We start from the raw sequence: 24,231 nt of genomic DNA on the forward strand, positions 1-24,231 counted from the left end.
GAAGTCGGACACTTAACCGACTGAGCCACCCAGGCGCCCCACACAGAAGCATGTTAAAAAAAGTGAGTCTCCCCCCTGCCTCCTCTGCCTCTCCCCTTAACTCCCTTCCTACACAGTTACCTTCTTAACAGTTGGTGGGAATCTTCCTATTTCATCTATTTGCCACTTAAATGCAACATATATCTAGATAACGATCTTTCTCTTTTTACGCAAATGAAGTTATACTACAAGTAACGGTCTAAAGTTTATTTTGTCCCCTGAAACACATACCTCATCTTGTTACTGGTAGTAATCTACCAGCTTCAAAATTTTGAAACAAAAAATTTTGTGACTGATTGTAACAATAATTTATGTTTTTACAAATAATATATTGTATTCATAGAGATTAAAATATTACAGAGAGGCTAAAATCCCTTTGATCTTTGCTTTGATTTCTGCCCCCACACTTAATACCTCTCCCACCCATCACCACTGTTAGCAGCTTTGCAAATGTCCTTCCAGACCTTATTCTGTGCATTTATATATCATTATTTACAGAATCATAACAATGTATGGTATTGTTTTTGTGTGTATTTGTTTAACTTAAGTAGTTTTCTATTGTATGTAAGGTTCCACCGTGTTCTTCTTTACTCAACAATTTGTCCTGGTGATCATTCCATGTTAATACATGTAAATCTATCCCACTCTTTTAACTAAGCCTCTTGTACATTTTGTTTAGCACCTCCACTATTGGAGGCCATTTAGGTTGTTTCTTGTTTTTTTTTTATGCTTAAAAATAATGCTACCTAATCTTTGTAACTTTAAATGTGGTTCCTTATGTAATTGTACAAAACATGTCAATTTATAAATACATTAAAAATGATACCTGCCTGGGGCCCCTGAGTGGCTCAGTTGGTTGAGCATTCATCTTTGGCTCAGGTTATTATCTCACAGCGGTCGAGTTCAAGCTCTACATCGGGTTCCCTGTTGTCAACACAGAGCCTGCTTTGGATCCTCTGACCGTCTCTCTGCCTCTCCCCTGCTCATGCACTCTCTCCCCACATGAAAAAAAAATGATACCTGCGTGCCAAAATTTGTAAGTCATGGGTAGTAACCTGAGCATTTTATTTAACTGATAATAAAAATAGAGTAAAATGTGTGACTTTATCAATAATTCTGACAATATCAAAGTGTTTCATTTTGTTCAGAACAAGGGAAGTTAGTGAGAAGTGAAATTACTGGGTCACAGACGGTATGTAGATTTTTGTTTAATAAATAACAAACATTAATTTTTGTTTAATAAATAAATATTTAATAAATAATAAATGCCACTGAATTGGCCTGCAAACTGTACCAACTTCAGTTATACCAGCAATGCTTATTCCTTCACCTTATTGCTAATAACATTGTCCAGTTTTGAAATTTTTTATCAATCTGATAGGTGAAGAATGCTATAGAATTTATTATAATTTGCAAGCCTTCAAACCGTGCCATCAGCATTCCTGGGTGTCCAGCTTAAAGATGGCAGACGGTGGGACTTCTCAGCCTCCATAATTTCATGAGCCAATATCTTATAATAAATGTCTTCATATACACATATATTTATTTATATACATATATATGAGATACATAAGATAGCCCTAAGATAGATCTTATGACTAGTATATTAGTCAAAGTTCTCCAGAGAAACAGAACCAATAGGACATATGTATATGTATATTTTATATGTGTATGTATGTATATATATCTATATATCTTTTACATATATATACACACACATATAATATATATCTTATATGTATATATATAATATAGTCTTATATATATATCTTTATACATATATGCACATATATATATCTCACATTTATACACATACATATACATATATATCTTACATCTGTACACATATACACACATCCTATTAGTCCTGTTTCTCTGGAGAACCTTGACTAATATTCTAACCATAACCTACGCAATTTTGTAGACAGTGAACATTTTTATTTTTATTTTATCTTATTTTTTTAATTTAAATTATTTTATTTTTGGGAGAAAGAGAGCATGAATAGGGATGAGAGGCAGAGAGAGAGAGAGAGAAAGAGAGAGAGAGAGAATCTCAAGCAGTCTCCACGCTCAGCACAGAGCCCAATGTGGGCTCCATCCCACAACCCCGGGATCATGACCTGAGCCGAAATCAAGAGTTGGACACTCAACTGACTGAGCCATCCAGGCACTCAGAGAACATTTTTAATTGTCCTGTTACAATTAACAAATTTTTGTACAGCTATTAGATATCAAGACTGTGCTATACATTGCAAGGTTTATCTAGAGAAGCAAGGCATAGCATAGTGGTAGTCGATCTCTCTGCTGTTAGTCGTGGCAGTTGTGTATTTAGGGAAGAAGAAGATTACAGAGGGTCTTCAAGAAGTTCTGGTGGCATTTAAGACATGTCTTGATTTTATAGATGAAAAGTGGCCACAAATTATTTGACCCTGTTCCTACTGAATCTGGACAGGTCTGTGACTGCTTTGATGAGTAGAGTATGCCACCAGTGATAACCAGGGCAGTTTTGACCTAGAGTTTTAGAGGGCTGGCACTTTCAGCTTTGGTTTCTGTGAACCCTGAGTCACCACGTGGCAGTCTGACTATCTTGCTAGAGAGTAAGAGGGGAGCCAAAGTGAGCCTAGCCCTCCAGCTATTCCTGTGAAGGTACCAGTCTAGTAAATAAAGATTCCTTGGATTTTCCAGATGAGCCTAGCTGCCAGCTGAATACTTTCTGGCAACCCTAGTGGATCCCATGTGTATCTGAATTCCTGACCCAGAAAATTGTGAAATGTAGTAAAGTAGTTTATGTTTTAAGTCATGAGTTTAACAGTGATTTGAGTAGCAGTAGATAATTGGAATAGAAGCCGATATAAAAGTGTGATCTAAAAGGAAAGAAAATGTTTCAGTTGTATAGATTAGTCCTCAGGGAGGACAGAGCGTATAATGTGAATCCCTTGTGATGCAAATCTTTCTCTTAATTTACAGTAACAGAGAGCCATTCTTTCCTACATATTTTTGTGCCATACCCACACACTTGTTACAGAGCAAACACAAACCCTAACAGAATCATCTAGGAATAAATGACAATATTCGGCCCCTGAAATAATTAGGTGTTTTTAGATAGCTTCAATCTTAATGCAGAGTATGATGATTACAGCTTAACTCAGCCTGGGACTTGCATCCTAAATATTAGGACAAGACAGGAGATCAGCTGGTACAATTTCCTTACTTTATATTTAAAAAACTGTGTCTGAGAGAGATTGAGCATTTTGGCTAAGGACTCATGAATGATTGTGTCAGAATCTGGAATAGACCTTTGGCTTCCTAACCCTTCTTCTGGAGCCTATTACTACACTACATTGCAAACCATCAGCCCATGCAAATGTGTGTGCGCACAGACACATAGGCACAAAAACATAACTGGGCTTTAAAATTTGAGAACTCAATCATTTTAGTACTATGCAACAATCCGATTTCTAGGACCAAATAATTGTTAAATGTTTTTTTAATGTTTATTTATTTACTTTTGAGAGACAGAGAGAGAGCACAAGCAGGGGAGGGACAGAAAGAGAGAGACACACAGAATCAGAAGCAGGCTCCAGGCTGTGAGCTGTCAGCATAGAGCCCTACGCGGGGCTCAAACCCACAGACCATGAGATCATGACCCGGGCTAAAGTTGAATGCTTAACCGACTGGGCCAGCCAGGCACCCCTAGAACCAAATAATCATTTTAACTACCAGCATATACAGTGGTGTACTTGTAAATGTTTAACAACCGGCTCTTTGAAAAATGAAGAAAAGTCCTAATTTGTAGTATTTGCTGATTCTGTAGTGTAGATAATCCCACTGTGACCAAATTCAAGCTACCCAACATGAACTTGGGAATTAGAAGAGATCTGCCAAATCAGCTTTCTGAGCCAGTATGAGCCAGCTGTAGCACATTAATGATTATACCACTTTAAGGAAAGCCAACATAAAAAGAGACCTATTTGAAGTGATTAATCACAAAAGATTCTTTACAAAATACATCACTGCACCACTTCTTTAAAGAGCTGGAACTTTTAAGTGCATTAAAATATTATTTGGGAAGAAATATTTCAATTTACTTATAACTTATAAGCAATGAAACATTGCCCCAAACAACATTTATAGCCATTATGGACAATACTTTGAAGAGCTGGAACTTTTAAATGCATTGAAATATTATTTGGGAAGCAACATTTCAATTTATTTATATAACTAATAAGCAGTGAAACATTGCCCCAAACAACATTTATAGCCATTGTGGACAATACACCAAATATTGCCCACGCCCCTTACATTTTCAAGACATTCTTGTAGTTGTGTTGGACCCAGGCAACAAGTTTATGTCAGTGGCTCATGAGTGGAAGTGATACCAAGGACACAGGTAGTTAAAGACTATGAGTTCTTCATGCTTTGTCATGACACAAAAGCCTTGGAAGCTACAGGTTGAAATGGTGACATCACGAGATGAAGGGAGCCTGAATTCTTGAATCGCCAGATGGAAGTCAACTCTGCCGACCCTCTGCAGACTTTGCAAGAACAAGAAGTCATTAAAAAAAACTTTTTTTAACGTTTATTTATTATTGAGAGACAGAGAGAGACAGAACATGAGCACGGGAGAGGCAGAGAGAGAGGGAGACACCAAATCCGAAGCAGGCTCCAGGCTCCGAGCTGTCAGCACAGAGCCCAACGCAGGGCTTGAACTCACAAACCAAGATCATGACCTGAGCTGAAGTCGGACACTTAACCAACTGAGCCACCCAGGCGCCCCTGGAATAAGAAGTCATTTTATCTGTGTATGAAACCACTGAGATTTGGAGGTTTGTTACCACACCACAGCAAGAATTATCTTGACTAATAGAGTTATAAAAGCAATTTCATGTGTTTGAACTGATGGAAACAATGAAGAGCTATAACTTAGAGGAGAACGGAAATAGGACAGAAAGTAGGAGAGAGTTTCCAGCTTCTCATTAAGCAGCAACTGTTTCTGATTATAAACTTCTGGTGCCCTTTTAACATAGGAGTAATGCTCCCTAGACTATTAGGATACCTCTAATAGAGAGCATTGATTTTCATTGATTTTCATTTCAGTTGAAATTATAACAATATTTCTACATCCCTTTTAGAGCTATCAAATCATTTTCATACCCTATATTAATTACTTCTTTTATTTATTTGTTCATTAAGCAACCATTTAATGAGTGCTTGTGATATTACAGTATGAGATGCTAGAAATATAATGGTGAGAAAAGACAGCACAGGCCCTGCCCTCATGGAAGTTCTAATGCTGGGGTTTACACAGTTATTAATCAAATTATCTAACAATGTTAAGGGTCTCGGAGTAAAAGTATAGCATGCTGTAAAAATGTGACAGGGGCATCTTATTTGGATGTGTTTGCAGTCAAAGTGGAAGGGAAGTGATATTCTTTCCCCTGACGAAGTGATATTTGAATCAAAACCTGAAGGATAAATGAGTTAAAATGAAGAGGGAAGTTTCTTCTTGCTGCTTTAACGCATTACCACGAACAACTGCAGGAATAAATAAACATAATTTATTAGCTCATAATTCTGGAGTCCAGAAATCTAGAATGGGTCAGCACGGCTTCATTCCTTCTGAATGAATTCCTTCGCTCTCTAGGACAAAATCTGCTTAAGGAAAAGATTGCCTTTTGTTGATTCTAGAGACTGCCACATGCCTTGACTCATGGCCCTCTTTTAGTGATGGCATCTCTCTGAGCTCTGTTTCTGTGGTCATATCTCCTTCCCTCTGATTCCAAATTTCTTCCCTCCCATTTGATTACATTGACCCACATGGATAATCCAAGATAATCTTCCCTTCTCATGATCCTTAACTTAATCACATTTGCAATGTGGCCTTGTCATGTAGAGTAGCATACTCACAGGTTTGGGGCATGAGGACATGGACATCTTTGGGGGCCGTTATTTTGTCTACCACATAGTACGAGACATTGGAAACAGGATTTATTAAAGTGCTGAAATAGAGGGACATGTTGCATTGGAAATACAGGATGAAGCTTCTGTGACTAGTGTCAGAGTAAAGGGAGCACAATAATGTGACATTGGCCTAAAGAGAGAGGCCAGGGTTGGGCCCTGCAGAAACCTGTTGTTTTAGTCGGCCCAGGCTATCCGAACAAAAACCATTGACTGGGTGCCTTAAATAACACGTTTATTTCTTATAGGACTGGAGACTGGGGAGCTGAGATCAAGGTGCCGGCCAATTTGGCTCCTGGTGAGAATGGTCTCCCTGGTTTGCAGACAGCCGTCTTCTTGCTGTGTTCTCACATGCAGAGAGACGGCAAGAACAAGCTATCTGGTATCTTCTTATAGGGGAACTAACCCCATCATGAGAGCTCTACCCTCATGATGTCATCTAAACCTAAATAATTCCCAATCCCCTAACATTGGGATTAGCACTTCGACATATGAATTTGGGGAGGACATAATTCAGTGCATAGAACCTGCAGACTATTTCAAAGGTTTGGGTATATAATTATCATGGGAGTACTGGCAACCATCTTTATTTATCAAGAAAAAAAATCTATCTATCAAGAAAAGATCACCTACGGGGACTTTCATCGTTGTTTCTAACCCTGAGGTGCTGTGGAATTCAAAATGTGCCAATAAAAATTCACAATAACTTAATCTCATAAAATGGAGATAATAATCGTACCTGCTACACAGAGTTGGTATAAAAAAATTCATGGAATCACTTACAATAGTCTCTCGGAAACATATAAAGCACTACATAAATATTAGCTACTATACCTAACTGTGCAAAATCAAATCTTCTGGTGTTAAGAGAAAGAGCAATGTTATGGTTTCCCAACCCCATGAGGTTTCAAATGAAAGATGAGTGAGATGAGGTGAATGGGGGATGAGGAAGCTACACAACAATTCAGATTAAAAATGAAATGGCAGGCTAGAAAGTACAAAAAGAAAAAACAAACAAAGTGGCTATCTAGTTGTATTCCCTGGTGAATCTAGTTCAAATGGACAAGGCAGATTGAGTGCATAAAAGAACAAATGAAGCACAGTTTGAAAATCTCTGGGAATTCTGAGATGTCTTAGGCTTCCCCTGATGGAGCTGAAAATCATAGCAAGCAGAATGCCGGAAGCGTGGTGTATTATCAAAGGACAGGGAGCCACTTATTCAAGCTAAACACTTAGTGCTGTCATGCTGATGTGACCAAGAATGACACTCGGGCACAGATATGGGGCCATTTTTGTCAGGATAAATACTCCACTCAGTAATTTAATATCATGGGTTGAGTCTGCTAAGGCATATAGACATTGTTTGAAGTTGGTCTGGAATGACAACTTTTCCACGCAACCTGTAAGGAGTGTTGTATTCTAGTAACTAGGAGGTACAGCTTACTCAAAGTTATTTGAATTTACACCGTCTTGAGTTGGGTTTCCCCAGAGTGGACACTGAGATAAGGATTTGAGTATAATAGCTTATTTAGGATGTGACCCCAGGAGGCACGAGCACTGTAGGAGTGTGGACAAGTGAGACAGAGAAAGGAAAGCAGACAGTATGGGGTGAGCTAAGAAGCAGGTTAATGCCAAGGGCAACTGGGATCCAGTTCTCCTAGAGACCTGGAGGAGATGGCATAGCAACGTACTTAGAGCTGCCTGCTCACCAAGGGTGAAGACCCTGGGGTACTTATACTCCAACTCGCGTCTGTCATTGGCTAAGGACTGCTTGGGGGAGGAAGCGTCAGTATCTGAGAACCAAATCTGCTCTTCCAGTCAGAGAAAGCCCTCATGGTGTGCTCTCAGTGGAAACTGTAGGCAAGCACAGGACAGAAAGTGTCAAGAGGATATGGGTATCTACTGTGTGTATCTCAAACTTAACAAAATCTTGGCATCAATGAAATGTATTGAAATGTACATATCATGGGGCGCCTGGGTGGCGCAGTCGGTTAAGCGTCCGACTTCAGCCAGGTCATGGTCTCGCGGTCCGTGAGTTCGAGCCCCGCGTCAGGCTCTGGGCTGATGGCTCAGAGCCTGGAGCCTGTTTCCGATTCTGTGTCTCCCTCTCTCTCTGCCCCTCCCCCGTTCATGCTCTGTCTCTCTCTGTCCCAAAAATAAATAAACGTTGAAAAAATAAATAAGTAAATAAATAAATTAATTAATTAATTAATTAAAAAAAAAAAGAAATGTACATATCATGACTCAAATGTTGTGATCAATTCCCTCTTGCTTACCCAAGGATACCACTCTAAGGTTTTTTTCCCCTGTCTTATGCATCATCAAAGTTTCCCTCTGAACTGGATTTATTTTTGCATCATTATAAAAACATCCTCTGCCTTCCTCCCCACTGTGTCCACTTCTTCTTCTACTTGATTCCTGATGTCTCTCTTTCCTTTTATAGCAAGCTCATTGAAAAATATCATTTTGTACTCAATGCTTATAATTCTTTTTCTTCCATTATTTCTGGAATCAATTAGAAATGTATTTTTGCCCTAGTCTTTACACAAAATAGATAATGATAAGGCCGTCAATAACTTTCAAGATAATAAACTCAATTATCAATTCTCAGCCCTTATTTTATTTATCAACAGTATCTGACACAGTTGTATACTCCCTCCTTTTATGATAAACTTTTTTTCCCACTGGAACATCACATTCTCTTAGTTTTCTGCCCATCTAATTGATGTTCCTTATGTGTTTCTTTTGCTGAACCTTTTCCAGTTCCTCCTTATCTCCTTGACTTCCATATTTTGAAAGCCCTCACCCCAATCTCAGCCCTTGGACCTCTTCTCTTTTCCATCTGCCCTTTGATGATATCAACTGGTCGAATGACCTCAATCTGGGTACTCATGATTCCCAATTTATATTTTCAGCCCAGACTTTTCCATTCTAGTGGTTCTTACTCCAGGACAATTGTGACCCCTACTCCGACCCTAAGGGATATTTAGCAATGACTAGCTATATTTTGATTGTCACAACTGGGGGAATGGGTGCTACTTGCATCTAGTGTGTAGTGACCAGGGATGCTACTAAACATCTAACAATGCACAGAACATCTCCCCACAACAAAGAATTATCCAGTCCCAAATGTCAATGGTGCTGATATGGAGAAACCCTACTCCATTTTCATATAAACAACTGCACATTTAACATATCTGCATGAATGTCTAATACACATCTCAAACTTAACATCTTCAGAAGTCAGTTCTGACCAACACCCCCAAATCTGTCCTATTTGCATCCTTTTATGGTTTAATTAATGGCACCTCTGCCCTTATGGTTGCTTAAGCCAACAGTGTTGGAATCATCCTTGACAACTTTCTCCACCTCTGACATCCAGTCCATCAGCAAACTGTGCTCAATTTTGAAATCTCCTCACCTTAGCATTATTATCCAGGTTCTAACCAGTAACATCTGTTATATTATGTTATCAATCTAGTGAATTATTGCCTTCATTTCCAATGTGTTCCCCTGTTCCCAAGTCTCCTATAGTCTATCCACAAGCCAGAAGTCAATGATCCACTTAAAATACATGTCATGTCACACTCTGCTCAAAACTATCCAAGGACTTTCTGTATCACATAGAATAAAAGTCAATGTCCTTTAAATGACCTAAATGGCTTACTTGATTCATCTTTCTTTTACTGATTTTAACCCCATTACTCTTGTCCTCACTCAGCCACACATACTTCCCACTTTGCTCTTCTGTGAGCATAACAGATGTGCTCCCACTTCTGGGCTGTTGCACTTGCTGTTTTCCCAGACTATTCGTTGCTCCTCCTTTACCTCCTTGTAGGCTCTACACAGATGTCCTCTTCTCAGGAAGGACTTCTTCCGACATCCAATTTAAAATTGTACCCCCTTTTCACTCCAACATACCCTGTCTTCCCTCATTGTGTAGTTTTTTTCCATCACTATATTGATCAGTTTCCAGCATGTTACATATTTTACTTATTTTTCTCATTTATTATCTGTCTCCTTCTTATATGATACCAGTTCCATGAGGTCAGGAAATTTGTTTTGTATACTGATGTATCCACAGTGCCTAGAATAGTGTCTAATATGAAACAAGTATTCAGTATTTATTGAATAAGTGAATTAGTGAACAAAAACGTACAGCTGTCTTTGTTTTCTATAACTGATGTAATTTACTTTTTGCTCCTATTCTCAGTCATGGCAGGGAAAATAAAGAATAATGTAAATATGTTAAGTCAGTCTTATTGGCAAGACATAGAATAACAAGAAGTCTTATACATTCCTTATGAGAGCACAATTTGGCAAAAACATTTTAGGAAAGAACTAGGTATTGTCTGATAAAAGGCAAAGATTAACATATCCTACAATCCAGCAATTCCATTCCTAGGTATATACTCTAGAGTTGAGAAATTCTTGTCCCTGTGTGAAGCAAATTTTTTCATAACAAACCCCAAAGATAATCTAGACACAGACAGGAGAGTGGATAACTAACTTCAGGTGTAATAAAACATGAATGAATTATAGCTACATACAGCAATGTGAATGAATCTCAAAATAATATTGAGAAACAACAGCAAATCGTTCATACTGATTTCAGAGTTTGTTGGGAGGACTTCGCTGAAAATGAGCGAGCTGGCAGGTGACATTTTACTCCCCTATCCTCAAGCATAAGCACAGAGACACCTGCAGGAGGTAGGGCTGCACGGACACTTGCTAACCCGCTAGCAATACACCATGCCCGTGAGCTCTCCTAAGGACTCACCCACTCCAAGCCTGCTAGCCTCAGGCCTGGGCTCGGGGCAATTTTGTTAAAATCCTGAGGGGAGGGTGCACAGCTTCCACCACATGCTGATTCATTGCACTGCGCACAGCTGCACGCCCATGGCCACCCTGGCATGCATCCTCCAGCTACCGCAGTGCTTCAGGGGATCACACATAGGACTAAAGGCCCAGTTCAAATTTGGCTATCATCATCACCCTGTTCCCAATGTCCCCAGTGGGCATACCCCCCCCCAGGGCTGCCCTGATTGTGTCCTGATAACACCACAGAGAGCAAGCAAAAACCACAACAGGCAGAGAGTCAGTGCAGATGACTGAAATGAAAGGAAAAGTGACTGAGACACAACAGCAAGGCATAAACAACACAGTAGGATACTCTCCTGAAGTGCCAGGTTCTGGTGAATAGGAGACCCTGAACTGCAGGGCACTCCATGACCTCTTCTGCACAAAGTCAGTACTTTCAAGAGCAGAAGACACGGATGACTTTCTTAAGACACAGAACAGGTACAGAGAGGCAGAGAAAAAAGGGGACAAGTTTATCTCAAATGAAAGAGCAGGACAAGGCCACAGTCAGAGATCAAATCAAAATAGATGTAAGTAACATGCCTGATAGAGAATTTAAAGCAATGATTTAAGGATACTCACTGGACTTGAGAAAAACTGGGAGGCATGATGACACCCTTATCATAGAGATAAGGAATAGCATAGCAGAGATAAAGGGCACAATAAATGAAATGAGATACACACCTGATGGAGTAAACAGCGGGATGGAAGAAGCACAGGAACAAATTAGTGACCTGAAAAGTATCAAGCTGAATAAAAAGAAAGAAAAAAAATTATGCAAAATAAAACAGACTTAGGAAACTCAGTGACTCCATCTAATGTAATAACATTCATATTGGAGGAGTCCCAGAAAAATAGGAGAGAGAAAGGGGGTAGAAAATGCATTTGAAGAAATAATAGCTGAAAACTCCCCAAATCTGAGGAAGGAAACAGATATCCAGCTCCAGGAGGCACAGAAAAGTCTGAACAGAATCAACAAAAGCAGACCAACACCAAGACATATTGTAATTAAATTTGCAAAATATACTGAGATGGAAAAAAAATTTTTTTTAAAGCAGCAAGACAAAAGAAGTCATTAACTTACAAAGGAAAACCCATAAGGCTAGCAGGAGATTTTTCAACAGAAACTTTGCAAGCCAGAAGAGAGTTGCATGATATATTCAAAGTGCTGAATGAGAAAAATCTGTAGACAAGAATACTCTATAAGGCAAGGGTGTCACTCAGAACAGAAGAGGTATAGAGTTTCTCAGGCAAACAAAAGCTAAAGGAATTTGTGACCCTAAACCAACTCTACAGGAAATATTAAAGAGGACACTTGCAGAGAAAAGGAGAGACAAAAGTGACAGTAAGGAGATAGGAAACACAAAAAACAGTATAAATGAATGTTTTTGCAAAAAAATCTGTCAAGCAACTTACAAAAACAAGATATAAATTATAATAACATATACCTAAAATGTGGCAAGGACAGGAGAAAACAAAGGGTTTGAACTTGAATGACCATCAACTTCATATAGACTGCTATGCAGAAAAGCTTATACACAAAGCTAATGGTAACTGACCATATATCAAAATCCACCAACAAATATGCAAAGAATAAAGAGAAAGAAATCCAAATATATCACTAAAGAAAATCAGCAAAACATGAAAGACAAGAAAAGATCAGAGAAAATCTTCAGAAACAACCACAACACAAGTAATAAAATGACAATACATACATATCTATCAATAATTATTTTGAATGTAAATGGACTAAGCAAAACACATAGGGTGACAGAATAGATAAAGAAATAAGACCCATCTATGTGTTGCTTACAAGAGTCCCATTTTAGACCTAAAGACACCTGCTGGTTGAAAGTGAGAGGATGGAGAAACATCTATCATGCAACTGGATGTCAAAAAAAAAAAAAAAAAAAAAGCAGAAACAGCAATACTTTTATCAGACAAAATAGACTTTAAAATAAAGACTGTAACAAAGACAAAGATAGACACTATGTAATAATAAAGGGGATAATCCAACAAGAAGACATAACAGTTGTAAATATTTATACAACCAACACAGGAACACCCAAATACATAAAACAGTTAATAATAAACACGAGGGAACTAATTGATAATAATACAATAATAGTAGGGGACATTAACATCCCACTTACATCAATGGACAGGCCATCTAAACAGAAAATCAACAAGGAAACAATGGCTTTGTATGACACCCTGTACCAGATGGATTTAACACATACATTCAGAGCATTTCATCCTAAAATAGCAGAATACACATTCTTTTCAAGTGCACACAGGGAATTCTCCAGAACAGATTACTTTTAGCCCACAAAACAAGTCTCAACAAATTCAAGAAATTCAAAATCAAACCATGCATCTTTTCTGAGTGCAATGCTATGAAATTAGAGGTCAACCAAACAAACAATATGGAAAGACCACAAATACATGGATGTTAAATAACATGCTACTAGACAATTAATGTGTCAACCAGAAAATAAAAAAAAGAAATTAAAAAGTACACGGAAGCAAATGAAAATGAAAACACAACTCTCCAAACACCTGGGGTACAGTAAAAGTGGTTCTAAGAGGGAATTTCAGAGCAATACAGGTCTACCTCAAGAAGCAAGAGAAATCCCAAACAATCTAACCTTACACCTAAAGGAGCTAGAAAAAGAACGGTAAACAAAACCTAAAACCAGGAGAAGGAAGAAAATAATAAAGATTAGAGCAGGAAAAAATGATATAGAAACTAAAAAAACAAAAACCAATAGACCTGAGCCCAAATCAAGAGTTGGATACTTAACTGACTGAGCCACCCAGGTCCCCTAAGAATTCTAAAATTTATATGGAACCACCACAGACCCGAATAGCCAAAGCAATCTTGATAAAGGAAAGAAAAGCTGGAGGTATTACAATTCTGGGCTTCAAGTGGTAGTAATCAAAATAATGTGGTATTGGCACAAAAAATAGACACAGATCAATAGAACAGAATAGAGAGCCCAGAAATAAACCTACAACTGTATGGTGAATTAATCTTTGACAGAGCAAGAAAGAATATCCAATGGGAAAAAGACAGTGTCTTCAAAAAATGGTGTTGGGAAAACTGGACAGTATGCAAAAGAATGAAACTGGACCACTTTCTAATACCACACACAAAAATAAACTCAAAATGGATTAAAGACCTAAATGTGAGACATAAAACTATAAAAATCCTGGAAGAGAACATAGGCAGTAACCTCTCTGATACTCGCCATTGCAAGAGTTTTCCAGATGTATCTCCAGAAGCAAGGGAAACAAAAGCAAAAATAAACTGTTGGGAGTACATCAAAATAAAAAGCTTATGCACAGAAACGGAAATAATTAACAAAGCTTAACGATGACAACCTGTGAAATGGGAGAAGATATTTGTAAATGACATATCTGATAAAGGGCTAGTATCCAAAACATATAAAGAACTGATACAACCCAACACCCAAAACCCAAATAATCCAATTAAAAAATGCCAGAAGACATGAACAGATATTTCTCCAAAGAAGATATCCAGATGGCTGACATATACATGAAGAGACGCTCATCATCAGTTATCATCAGGGAAATGCAAATCAAAACTACAACGAGATATCACCTTACACCTGTCAGAATGGCTAAAATCAACAACACAAGAAACAGTAGGTGTTGGTGAGGATGTTGAGAAAAAGGAACATTTGTGCACTCTTGGTAGGAATGCAAACTGGTGCAGCCACTGTGGAAAGCAGGATGGAGGTTCCCCAAAAAGTTAAAAATAGAACTATCTTATGATCCAATAGTGGCACTACTGGAGATTTATATAAAAAATTCAAGAATACTAATTCAAAGGGATACATGCATCCCGGTGTTTATAGCAGCATTATTCACAACAGACAAGACATGGAAGCAACCCAAGTGTCCATGGACTGATGAATAGATAAAGAATGAAATCTTGCCATTTGCAATGACATGAATGGAGCTAGAGAGTATAATGCTAGGCAAAATAAGTCAGTCAGGGAAAGACAAATGCCGTAATATCTTACTCATATGTAAAGAAACTTATGTTAAGAAACAAAACAAACAAAGGAAAAAAATAGAGAGAGACCAATAAACAGACTCTAGCTATAGAGAACAATCTGACGGGTACCTGTAGGGAGGTGGTGGCGGGATGGGTGAAATAGGTGATGGGGATTAAGGAGTGGACTTGTCACGATGAGCAATGGGTGATGTATGGAAGTGTTGAATCACTATATTGTACACCTGAAATTAATATAACACTGTTAACTAACTAGAATTAAAATAAAAACTAAAAAAAAAGGAAGCCATCAAACTGGTTGATGTATCCAAAAAAGATGGCTTTCTGTAGCTCAGAGCAGGGCAGATGATGTTAGAGAATGGATGTTGAGGGGCGAGCAGAGAGTATCAAACAGAGATGATCATTGTGCTTGCTGTATTGGGTTTAATCCACTATCTTCAAAATTCCTAAGGAAATATAATACTAAATAATTTTATGATTTGTTTTCTCCTATCTATGGAATGCATAGGAAGAGTGACCAAATGACTTGTCAGACCTTGCTTTTGGTAGTTCAGTCTTGCCATTAACATTTAATTAAAGATTATTCAAAGATTAGTAGTTTAGTTAAAGATTCATAGTTTGCATAGAGAAAGGTGGTAATTTTCAAGTTCAGAAAAGCAAGAGGTAACTCTGTCAGTTTTTATCCAGTAGACTGTAGGAGCACAAAAGTTTCCAGTCAGTGGCACTCCAGTGAATTCTGTCATGAATCTGAACCACTTGGTTCAGATAGATCAGCCCTTGACAGACCTGTCTCCATTTATTGTTGAGGCCCATAAGTGCCCCAGATAAAGGTCTCTGACTATAACTCCACATCCCAAGACTCTCTCTGGACCTCACCTCCTTTCTGCTCGAACCTTAACTTCCCCCTTTGCTTCAGCCATGATTTTCCTTTGGACTCTTGGGATCTTGAATAACTCACATCCTTCTCTCTCTACTTGCTTTATACAATTGACTCTGGGTCAACTCTGCTACATTCCAGTGCTCATTCCTGATTCTCAGAGCTTACATTCTGGAAATGATGCCGTGTTCAGAGCCCCGCAGCCCACCTGCCTGGCATGAGCATTTAGAAGACATAGAAGAGAGTAAGTCCACTACTTCATGGATAAAAGACCATTTAAGGCTCTTCAACTCTTGTTATTATTTTTACAAACTTTTAAAATGTTTATTTATTTTTGAGAGAGAGAGAGAGAGAAAGACAGAGTGCAAATGGGGAAGGGACAGAGAGAGGAGACGCAGAATCCGAAGCAGGCTCCAGGCTCTGAGCTGTCAGCACAGAGCCCGATGTGGGGCTCAAACTCAGCAACTATAAGATCATGACCTGAGCTGAAGTTGGACGCTTAACTGACTGAGTCACCCAGGCACCCCAACTTTTGTTATTCTAGGTCTATGATCTCCAAGAAAATTCCAGATGAGTTTTATAAGTCCCTTGTGCTTGGGAAAGCTGACATAAGGATTTTGATCACAAACAACTAACTGGCCCACTCATATATATTTCCATCTGTTTGGATGTAGTTAATTTATTCAGTTTCTAGGGACTGATTAATTCTGAGAAAAATGATAAAGCTAAATTTCTGAATGTATACCACTGATCAGAGTTTGCTCTTCAGATTCCAGTGCTTTTTGAGCATTAGCCTGCCAACCGTCTTACCTCTCCCATCAAGATTTCTGCAGGTATGGGGGCTTCTCTTAGTTTGTAACTTGCTGTCCTCCAGTCTGCCTTCTTCCAACTTGTTGACTTTTATGATGTGTTCTTTGCAGCTTAGAAGATAGGGATGTTTAGGTAGCGTAAATGACTATTATGTCATGATCGAAGAGGATGCTCTACAGGTTGGTACGGCAGGATAAATCCATATTGCACCACTTACGATACAGTATTGGAATTCTGCCTTCATAATTAGACATCAACTGAAACTTGGGAGGAAAAAAACATAAGGAGTGATTATAGAGGGATTGGTTTTCTGTGAGGAAGTGATGAAGTCTCAGGTAGTCAAAAGTAGTGCTCTGTTGGTGCTACCAGATGCACCTTTCAGGTGCCAGTTGGGACCAAAGAATGAGACTTATAGTTTTCGATATGGTTTTCTGTCAATTAAATTTGCTCATACCAACCAAACACTGACTAAAGTACGCTTTCCTTTTTTTTTTTTAAAGCTTCTGTGCCTATTGGCCTCTCAGGTTTTCCCATCGTCTTCAGAGTGTCTCCCGATCATTTTTTAAAATCTTGTATCTTCAGTTCTGTGAATTTTAGTATCTGAATCTGGCCTTGCTCTGACTCTGCTTTTCTCACATCTTACCAAAGCTCTTCTGTTTTTTGACTTCTTCCTGTCTGCCATCTGATAGTGATTTATTATTTAGACTTTGATACTAATAATTCATGGATAACTAGTTCTAAGGCAACGGTGGAAACAGTTTCTACAAACAGACTTACAATGACAAATCTAACTTCTAGTCGAGTATTCTAGCATCAAGCATGCAATTGGGGTCTACGAATATTAGTTGAATGAATAAATAAATAAATGAATCAAAGGTAGTCTTTATGCTTCCATAAAATGCACAAAAACCACACATTCTTAGCAACAATTATATATTTTTATAACATAATTACCAGCCATTTTACCTTGAAAAGAGAGCAAATGTGTATGTGTGGATATTTTTGGTATGTTTGAAAACAAAGCATAGCACATACAAAGCAGAACAATAGGTAACACAGCCATCTGCAAGACAGTGCAAAAAAAAAAAGGTGTTATCAGATTTAATGTACAAATGGTAAACATTCAGTAAAACATTTTAGTAAATCTCAGAGACTCATAAATAAGAAAGCATAATCTACATTCAAATTGTGTAAATAATGCTGCACTTCACATTTAAGATTTTGAGGTCAGTTTATAACTCTACGCTAAGGAATGGGTACCCGCCATCTTCAAGATTCAGGTTTTTTTATAAAGTTTTTTTTTGAGAGAGAGAGAGAGTGGGGGAGGGGCAGAGAGGTAGAGGGAGGGAGAGAATCCTAAGCAGGCTCGGTGCTGCCAGTGCAGAGCCCAATGCGAGGCTCAAACCCACGAGTCCTGAGATCATGACCTGAGACAAAACCAAGAGTCAGGTGCTTAACCAACTGAGCCATCTAGGCGCCCCCAAGATTCACATCTTTTATGGCAGAAATTCCAAGAAGAGAAACAAGTACAGTTTTAATTTTTGGCCCTGTTTTTCTTTTAGTTCTAGAATAATTTATCCCATGGCGATAAAAAGGAGTTAAGACTTCCCTTCTTCCATGTTTTCCTGCAATTAGGCTATCGCAAATGTGTGTCTGAGTGGCTATCATCCTTTTTGTGCTCATGAAGATACCACAGCATTTCTCCCTGCTGAGCAAGGACCAATCAACACAGATTTCCAGGTAGCTTTTTGGTCGATCTTACCTGGTGCCCCCAAACTTAGGTCATTCCTTACGTGAGGAAAAAAATCATTTGCCAAGTACCAGTCTCCATCTCATGGCATATTTATGATAAAGGGGACTTTTATCTCCCAGAGGGCCATTTTAACAATGTTTCCCAGTTTACAGGACTTCCATTGGGGCCTATGAAGAGTTTCCTTTGTTTGGGGGTGCCTTAGTCACTGATGATGTCTCAAGTCTGAGGTCGTTCTTGGCTCCTTTGAGGCCTGGAGTGGAAATAGCTACATATGGCGGGAAAGCAGCATATGGAGCATCCAGTTGCCTTGACAGAGTCTTACCTGGGCCCACACATGTGCCCACTTTCCTTCCTTTTTCTCCGAAATGTATTCCTATCCTCGAACTTGCCAGTGATTCTCTAGGATGCAAGCTTCCCAAGGGCTATGGCCACGTCAGTCCTGTTCACCACTAAATGCTCAATTCCTAGAAGTGTCTGGAATAGTGTATGTGCTCAATGATGACAGTGGAAGGAAAGAAGGAAGGAAGGAAGGAAGGAAGGGAGGGAGGGAGGGAGGGAGGGAGGGAGGGAGGGAGGGAGGAAAGAAGGAGACAGCTTGGATGATCATCCACTCTTGGTGCCCTACTTATCTGGTTTGTACATTCTAGCTTTGTGTGCCATCATTGCTTGGTGAATATGATTCCACATCCCCTTTCCCTGCCCCTGAACTGTTTCTGCTGATGTCTGTTTGACTCCTTTTGGTACTTGATTTCTGTTTCAGTGGCCATATGTATTCTCTTAGCATTCTAGGGGCTATGTTTTGTTTTTTCTGCCATCAAGAAAATTTATTTATTAGATGATTTCTACCTATAGTAACAAAAATCCTGACTCATCTGCTTTAAACAAAAGGAATTATTTCACATAGCATGAATTCCAAAGACAAAGCAACTCCAGATAGAATATAATTAGGACTCTGACTCTGCTTCTTGGGAGTTCTTGTGGCTCTGCCCTCTTTGTGTTGACTCTTCCTTCCAATATTTCCTCTCATTGTTGTAAGATGACTATACCAGTTCCAGCATCTCACCTAGACATGAAAAAATTCAGGGGCTGAAAATAAGCTGGCTTTTCCTTTGTCTCTAAAGTCCTCTAGCTGACTCTCTATCATGTCTTATTTGTCATATCTGAGCTAAGTTCTCACGCTAGAACAAGAATGCCATAATTGATCTAGACTAGTTAGGATCCCTTCCTTGGGGTGATATGAGCCAGCCCATGATGCCAGGGAGGGGGGTGGGAACTTCAGGAAAACTGAAGTCGTGTTAACAAGGAAGAAGGCAATAGCTATTGAGAAGCTAATGGTCTTAGTTTGGGTTACCCTAGAAGCAGATCCTAAAACAATGTGTAAGTTGTGTGTTTAGGAGATGAAACTAGGAAACATAAGGGAAGTAGGAAAGTGAGAGAAGGAAGGAAGCTAGCTAATTAAGGGTACACTATAAATCAAGTTACAAGAATGGGCAACTGAAGATTAATTCAGCAGGGGAATCCTGGGAGTCAGTGTAGACACTTCTCAGAGTTATCCCAACCAAGTTGTCCCATTTGTCTGACAACTGCCATCTGCCATTGGCTTAGGGTTCCTCCCAGTTGTATTAACCCCCACAGCACTTCCAGCCTGCTACCCAACTCTCCTCTGGCACAGAGTCACAGGTGCTTTTGGTAAGACAAATCCTACAGGATATGGGCGGAGCACTGACAGCATCTGCTACAGCAAACAGCATGCTTTGCTACTAACATGAACTATTTAAATTTGTGAGTCCACCTTCAGACTTTTAGAACAACAATGCCATCCCCAGACTAATTTAAAATAAATGTAATCTTCATCATACCATCATACCATGTGCCTTATACAACACAAACAGTTGTTCCAACCGAGCAGAAGAGATTTTCAGAATGAATTCCATGTTCTTGATTACCCTTGAGACTCAAATGTCAACTTGGAAACCAGCAGTGGCAGGAGTAGGCCTGTGGGGAAGTCCGCTTCAGATTTTTTTTCTATGTTAAGTTACTTTTTATAATGCCATATTTTTTTTAACAAGGCATAATATTTTCAGAAGAAATATCTTTTTAAATAGGAATGAATTATGTAGCTCTAAGATCTTTTAAAAAGTCACTTAAAAAAAACCCACCTTCTTTTAGAGCAGCTTAATGTTTGCAAAAACATTTAGGGGAAGATACAGAGATTTCCCAGATACACCAGACCCATATATGCATAGACTCTCCTGGGATCAGAATCCCTCTCAGAGTGGTAAATTTGTTACAATTGATGACCCACATTGATATGTCATAACCACCCAAGTTCCATAAGATACATTATGGTTCACATTATGGTTCATTTTTTCTGTTGTACATTCTATGGGTTTGGACAAATATATAATAACATGTATCCATTATTATAGTAACAGAGTACTTTCACTTGCCAAAAAAAAAAAAATCCTCTATTCGTCTCCTACCCCCAACTCAGCCCCTGGCAATCTGATATTTTTACTGTCTCCATAATTTTGTCTTTTCCAGAATGTCATATAGTTGGAATCACACTATACCTTTGTCATATTTTTTCACATAGTAATAAACATTTATGGTTTTTCCGTATCTTTTCATAATCTGATAGATCATTTTTTTAAATTGCTGAATAATACTCCAATATCTAGATGTATCACAGTTCATTTATTAAAAGACATTTTGGTTGCTTCCACATTTTGGTGATTATGAATTATGCTGCTATAAATATCCATTCACAGGTTTTTGTGTGTATCTAAGTTTTCAACTATTTTGGGTAACTACCAAGGAGTATGACTACTTGATTGTATGGTAAGAGCACGCTTGGTTTTGTAAGAAACTCACCAAAATGTCTTCCAAAGTGGCTATATACCATTTTGTATTTTTACCAGCAATGAATGGGAGTTCCTGTTGCTTCACATCCTCACCAGCATTTGGTGTTGCCAGTGTTCTGGATTTTTCCCAGTCTAATATGTGTGTGATAGTATCTCATTATTTTCATTTGCATCTCCCTGATGACATATACTTTTCATACACTTATTTGTTATCTATATATCTTCTTTGGTGAGGTATCTGTTAAGGTCTTTGTGCCATTAAAAAAAATTTTGTTGTTGTTTTTGTTGTTGTTGTTGTTGTTTTACTGTTGAGTTTTAACAGTTCTTTGTATTTTGGATAAGATATGTCTTTTGCAAATATTTTCTTCCAGTCTGTCTTCTTGTCTTCTCATTCTATTGCCAGTATCTTTTACCAAGTAGCACGTTTTAATTTTAATGAAGCCCACCTTATCAATTTTTTAAAATTTTGTCTTTGGTGTTGTATCTCAAAAGTCATTGTGATACACAAGGTCATCTAGGTTTTCCCTTATGTTATCTTTCAGGAGTTTTATACTTTTGCATTTTACTTTATCTATGTTGAGTTAATTTTTGTGACAAGTGTAAGGTCTCTATCTAGATTCTCTTCCTCCTTCCCTCCCTTGCTTCCTTCCTCTCTCTCTCTTCCTCTCTTTCTTTCTTTTCTTTCTTCTTTCTTTCTTTCTTTCTTCTTTCTCTTTCTCTTTCTCTCTTTCCTCTTTCCCTCTTTCTCTTTGCTCTTTCTCTTTCTCTTTCTCTTTCCTTTCCCTTCTCTTTCCTCTTTTCTCTTCTTCCTCTTTCTCTTTCTCTTTCTCTTTTGCATGTGGATGTCCAGTTGTCCCAAAACCATTTGGTGAAAAGACTTATCTTTGCCCCATGGTATTGTCTTTGTTTCTTTGTCAAAGATCAATTGACTATATTATATAGGTCTATTTCTGGGCTCTCTATTCTGTTCCATTGTTCTATTTGTTTACTCTTCTATCAATACCACACTGTCTTGGTTACTACAGATTTACAGTAGGTCTTGAAGTTGAGTAGGGTTCATCCTCCAACTTTTTCCCCTTTAATATCATGTCGGCTCTGTTGGATTTTTTGCCTCTCCATGTAAACTTTAAAATCCATTTGTTGATATCCACAAAATAAATGGCTGGGATTTTGGCTGGTATTGCATTGAGTCTGTAGATCAATTTGGTTAGCAACTGATATCTTAACATATTTAGTTTTCCTATTCATGAACATGAAATATTCCTCCATTTATTTTTCTTTAGATTCATTCATCAGTTTTATCATTTTCTTCATATAGGTCTTCTACATATTTTGTTAAAATTATACCTGAGTATTTCATTTTGAGGAGTGCTAATGTAAATGGTACTGTGTTTTTAATTTCAAATCCCACTTGTTCATTGCTGGTATATAGGAAAGTGTTTCACTTTTGCATATTAACTTTGTATCCTGCAATCTTGCTGTATTCACTTATTAGTTCCAAGAGTTTCTCAGTTCCTTTGGATTTTCTATATAGACAATCATGTGATGTGCAAACAAAGATAGTTATATTTCTTCCTTCCCAATCTGTATGCCTCTCATTTTATTTTATTGTCTTATTGCATTGGCTAGAACTTCTAGTACAGTGTTGAAAAGGAGTGGTGAGAGGGGAGGTCCTTGTCTTGTAGCTGATCTTAGTGAGAAAACTTCAAGTTTTTTGCCACTAGGTATGCTGTTAGCAATAGATTCTTTTGTAGATACTCTTTAGCTAAGGAAGTTCCCTTTTCACCTTTTTTTTTAATTAAAAAGTTCAAATAAAATATTTTTTCTGGGGTGGAATTATAAATAATTATAAAATAAGAGGATACACTTCTGTGTTGTGATGGGTTGAATTTTGTGTCCCCAAATTTATATATTTAAGTCCTAATTCCCAGTACCTCAAAATGTAAACTTACTTGGAAATAGGGTCGTTTTTGATATGATTTCTTAAGTTAAGGTGATGTCATACTAGAGTAGGGTGAACCTCTGCTCTAGTAGGACTGGTATGCTTGCAAAAAGAATATCTTGTGAAAGGACAGATATGCACACCATGAGAATGCCACATAAACATGAAGACAAAGATCAGGGAGATGCATCCATAAGCCAAAGAATGCCAGGAAACTGCCAGGAGGTAGGTGAGATGCATGGAACAAGTTCTCTCTCACAGCCTTCAGAAGGAAACAACACTGCCCACACGTTGATCTTGGACTTATTGTCTCCAGAACTGTGAGACAATAACTTTCTGTTCTTTAAGCCACTCAGTTTGTGGCACTTTGTTATGTCAGCTCTAGAAAACTAATATCATGTTGTGATATTTTTATGAAGACTTCCTTTTAGTATAATTACTAGTCAAGATTTCTGAGAAAGGTTGTCCCTTTAGATGTGGATGAGTGTTTGTGGTTCTGGTCTCTTAGCACCAGTAGTAAATCACAAAGATTTGGGTCATCTTATCCTGGCTGCAGGAGTGGAGGAGACAATGTGAATATATATTTCAGGAACAGTTAGACCTGCCCAGATTTATCAGGACAAAAATCACTCTAGGAAAAACATTGCTGCCATGATTACTGGAGACTTTCAATAATTTTTTTCTTTCCTTATTATGAAACTGTATACTACTTGCCTCTTACGTGTCTGATAGTCACTTATAACCTATACATTTGCTTACTGGTCAGTTAGACTAGAGGTAGAGAAGGGATGTGAGAAGCAGAGAAAGATTCAAATTACCTTGCCAAGAAAGTTGGGATACCGAGGGTGAGGTTTAGATGGAATTATAGTTCTAAAATTGCCAGCTCAGTTTATTTTATAAGGAGCCCTTTAACAGTTTTGCAAAAATTGTTTTAGAGCGCCCATCCAATAAGTGTTTGCAAAATGTCATGTGTGTATTACCCTGGGGAGAGAATGTGTTGTTCCAGTTTCAACGTGAACTGGAAAAAATGATGTCAACAATAATTTGAAAATCACTTTGTCAGGCAGGATTGGCATTTTTGAAATG

Source organism: Lynx canadensis, chromosome C2 (assembly GCF_007474595.2).
Source record: "Lynx canadensis isolate LIC74 chromosome C2, mLynCan4.pri.v2, whole genome shotgun sequence".
Lineage (NCBI taxonomy): Eukaryota > Metazoa > Chordata > Mammalia > Carnivora > Felidae > Lynx > Lynx canadensis.